Below are 4,982 nucleotides of genomic sequence, written 5' to 3' on the forward strand. Positions count from 1 at the left end.
TTTTTTCACATTCATAACACAAAATCGTGGTTTTACTCCAAAACTTGTACGAACTTTGACTTTTCGTTTATAAACACTTTAAACATTCATGTATGTCTTTAAAAGCACCACAATGTATTCACCAATTTTTGTTTAACATTTCCCACATATTAAATACTCAATTTCCAAAATGCATTAGGCCCAACTTTCAATCGCAAACCTGTACGCACTTTGATTTTTTTATCATAAACACTTTAAACACCCAAATACGCCCACAAAAACTACCACAATCGATTCAAAAACTTTTTTTTATTTTTTACACCAATTTCGAAAAATTTTTCAACTCAATCGAAGTTTCAAACCGAAACCTACACGCACTTTGAATCCACCTCCCCGGCACTTTTTCTGAGCCGTTTTTTCGCCGATTTTTGGGTCAATTATTTTTTTCACAGATTTTTCCGTCAATTATTTTTTTTATTCGATTTACTATATTTTTTTACTCTTATTCTGATTCAGGTGGTGTGCGGCTTGCTGCCTTTTCCGAACGAGATCCGCGGCAAGACTGACGCGAGGCAGTTCAGTGACGGCGACGGAGAGGGACAGATGAAGATTATGAGTGCAGCAGGACGACGGCGGAGGGGCAGAAAGGTGGGTGATTAGTATTTTTAATTTAGTTTTAAATTTTGGTTAATGCACTAACTAATTAATTACAAATACAGTGCATTAAACTAAGGTAACCATATTTTTTGAATCACTGTAATTTTAGTCAATTCGGAGGGGGGGTTAGTATGGTGAATTATTTATTATTATTTTTAAACTAGCTGTAAGAGGAATTCTGTCTTAAGGCAATTAAGGCATCGTGCCTTAAGGCAAATTGCTGGAACTTCCCGTACCAAAAATTATTATTTTTTTAAAAACGATTAACATTTTTGAAAAAAAATTACTTCGAAAAAGTTAGATTTTTGGCAAACTAGGAAAATGTTTTCTTTATTTTGACATATTTTGGAAATTCTGAACATTTTTTTTTTCAAAGCAATCGTACTGCTTTAACTGCATAGAGACAAAATATCGAAGCGCGTAAGCGCCGCGTCGCCGTCTAATGGATAAGCATTGTTACAGATCCCATAGGATTGCAAACAAAATTTATACTTATTGTTAAAATCTCTATAAAATATCTGATACTCTGATGTGCATATGTCTAATGTTCATTTTTGACCGCCAAATTGCATTATTTTTTACTTTTTTCATTGGATTTCCGGAACCGCTGGACCTACCTACCCAAAATTTTAATCAGGTCTTCATTTCGTCAATACAAATGAAATATTTCTAGAATCATTCAAATTGAACGCTCCGTTATCTCAAAAACAGAATTACGATTTTTGGCCTGTTTTGCCCCATATCTCCGAATTGTCAAAAACTAATCAGCACGTCTCCTTATCAATACTAATCGAATGCTTTTTGAATTATTCAAATCGGTTGATTCGTGTCGACCTGAAATATTCGACGAAATTTGCATCCGCACACACACACATACAAACATACACATACACACACATACATCTATTTCTTCTAAGGTATGCCAAAATGTTCAGAAAACCTTAAAAGGTTAAGATATATAATTTCTTATAAAACTTAGATAAAAATAGATTTTTAAAATTAGATTAGAATCTTAAAGTTTTTGAAAAAGTTTTAATTAATTATTTTTTCACTTTATATACAAGTACATTAGTCATGTACAATTTATCAATTAAATTTACAATTTTATTTTATCAGAAATTTAAATAATAAAATTAAGAAAAAAATTTTTTGTTATGTTTCGAAATATTTTGGAAATTTTTGGAATAAGGATTCTAACTATAAGACTAAATAAAGATGAACTTCATATTAGCAAGTATTTTTTTTGATGAAATTCAAATTTTGATCATGGTATTTTTCCAAATGATGATTTTCTTTTAAATAAACGACTTGTCTTAGGACCGCAGAATTTTAGCATGTTTAGTATGATCAAGATCTCTATTATCATAAGAAATTCGAAAATTATCATTAAAAATTTTCAATATTTAATTACCATGAAACGGCCCGGCAAATATTTACCAAAAAGTAATTAGCATGATTTCCAACCAATATTTTACGATCAGTTTTTGAATTTTCAAAATCAGTTTTGGATTTTCGGTTAAACAGCGAAATACTTTTTTTACATTTTTCTATTTATTTTAAAGATACGGTTTGGATGATAATATTAAAAAACTAGTCAAAGATTATATTCATGAAGTTATATCGAATGGCTATTGAATTTTAGAAATAGGTCTAGCCATTTTTGATAAAACATTGATTGAAGGTCAAATATCGTCACACACATATATGTTTTTCTTAAATTTGGCCTCAAACGATTCAGGTTGACTTCAAACATTGAAAAAACATCAAATTTGCAAAAATCCAAATTATAGAGAAGATTATGCCAAATCCATGGTAATCTATAAATCTTTACAGAACTTCAAAACCTAATATTAATATCAAAATCAGCAAACAAATTTTTAAGCGATCTTTTACAATTCACATTTTTTTTATTTCTAGTTTTGAAGATCCACATAGATCTTCAAAAATCCAAACATGTTTTTATCTTAATTTTGAATATAGATGTTGTAAAGAAAATCTTTTGATAATGATAAATAATTTGATCTCATATAAACAAGTATAAAAAATTACATATAGATCTGTAAATTGCATACTATATACAGATATTTTTAAATGGAATTAAATAAAAATACAGTAGTAAATAAAGTAAATAGGAAAATACTGATATTAGGGACCTTTAAAAATATATAAAGAAATTCAAAGGTCTATAAACATATTCAAAAAATCGATGTAGATCTTGAAAGAATAATACAGATCTTCGAGACTCTAAAAATATTTAAAATATTATTACTACTTCTTGAAGATTTATACAGATTCTTAAATATTGAAACAGATATTTATTAAATCCATATAATAAAATTATCTTTAAACATTTATACAGATCTTCTAAAATCCATACAGTTGTGCAAAAATTTGATGCAATTTTCAAAGATCCAGCTAATTTTCAAACATACGTATAGATCCATACAAGCCCTCAAAACTTGATATAGATCTTTGTTTAAATATTCATATAAATAATCAAAAGTTGTACAGATCTAAGAATACAAGAAATATATATATATATATATATATATATATATATATATATATATTGTTTACGAGCGTGAAATGAATTTCCTAAGAAAAGGGCAACAAAGTTCTTCATGTTGTGTTATTAACACATCTTCTTTTCCGAAACGAATAATTAACAGTTTTTAGGGGAGTTCCCTTCTTGTCTAGAGAAAGGGAAACCGGGGTGAAGAGGGACAGTCTTTTAAAAACATTTACCTGCTGCATCAAAACATAGTAGGAGAGCTGGTGTACTTTTTACGGTTTATCGTTGATATTTCGCGTTTGGGGTGAAAATTGGTGGATGTAAATTTTGTTTGGTAAAATAGATATTTTGGAGAAAGTTGTCGTCGAATTACAGGATCGTACTAAGAATAATGTGGCCCCTAAAATTATTGAAACTTGTCATATAATAATAAAAGTTTATACATATTTTGCAATTGTGATTTTTGACGTGCTCCTCAGTCCTACCTGTATGCATCAGAACATCAAAAATTGAGTAAATTAATCTTTAGTGTATACATTAAAATACACAACAAAATTTTTCATACATTTTCACTCAATACATCTCCTACAAGTTTTCACAAATACTTTTATTTCCCACTTCAGGGCCCGAAGTGCGGCTCTGTCCTTATTGTATCCTTTCAGGTGTGATACTAAAACCTTTAATTATCACTTAATTAAATCAGTTTAGGTTCATTCCGTGCCTAAAACCTATCAAAACCTTTATCAAAAACCTTTAATCCAATTATATACAAAAATCCTTTCGTATTAATGGGTGGTCTTCGTGTTAATTATAGTTTGAATGTTTTTAAATTATTTTTTTATTTATTTTGCAAATTTATATACATTAGTGGGAGAGCTGGGGTAAAATAAAATTTAACCTAGTTAATAAAAAGAAACTTTAAACGGTTGAAGACGATAAATTTTATTTTTAACTCATTAAACAAATATAAATAAATTGTTTGGTATTTACTCACTGTAGTTAATTTCAAGAACGTTTTAAAGCTAGAATAAATAACTTTACGTGTAAAAGTTATTTGACAAAGTTATAGATAATTTGTTTGGGTAAATAGTTACCAAAAACCGCACTATATTTGCGTAAAAAATTCAAAAGGTATTGTAAAAATTATAAAAAAAGCACGTCGTACTTGCTCAAACTGTATAATCAATTTCAAAAGCATTTTAAAGATACAAAACAACATTTTACATATACTTTTTGTTAGATAAAGTTGTAGATAATTTATATGAGTAAAAGTCTACCAAAGACCGCACTAAATTTGTATGAAAAAATTAAAAGTTATTGCAAAACTTGTAAAAAAATGCTTATCAAATACCTTACTTAAACTGTATAATTTGAAAGGCGTTTTAAAAATACAAATTATCATTTTACATAAGCTTATTTTAGACAAAGCTGTAGATAACTTGCTTGAGTAAATGGTTACCGAAACCGCACTAAATTTGTATAAACAATTTAAAAGTTATTGCAAAAATTGTAAAAAAATGCACGTCGTACTTGCTCAAACTGTATAATAAATTTTGAACACAATTTAAAAATACAAAACATCATATTTTAAGATATACTTATTCTTTGACAAAGTTTTAGATAATTTATTTGAGTAAATACTTACCGAAGATCGCACTAAATTTGCATGAAAAATTTAAAAGTTATCGCTTTTAATCGCAGTTAATTGTAAAGGAATTCACGCCGTTCTTGCTCAAACTGTATAATCAATTTCAAAGGCATTTTAAAAATACAAATCATCATTTTACATAATTATATTATTAGACAAACATGTAGATAATTTATTTGAGTAAAT

This window comes from Ctenocephalides felis, unplaced genomic scaffold, assembly GCF_003426905.1.
Source record: "Ctenocephalides felis isolate EL2017-DRISC unplaced genomic scaffold, ASM342690v1 CF-g0.4_SCAFFOLD_00845, whole genome shotgun sequence".
Classification (NCBI taxonomy): domain Eukaryota; kingdom Metazoa; phylum Arthropoda; class Insecta; order Siphonaptera; family Pulicidae; genus Ctenocephalides; species Ctenocephalides felis.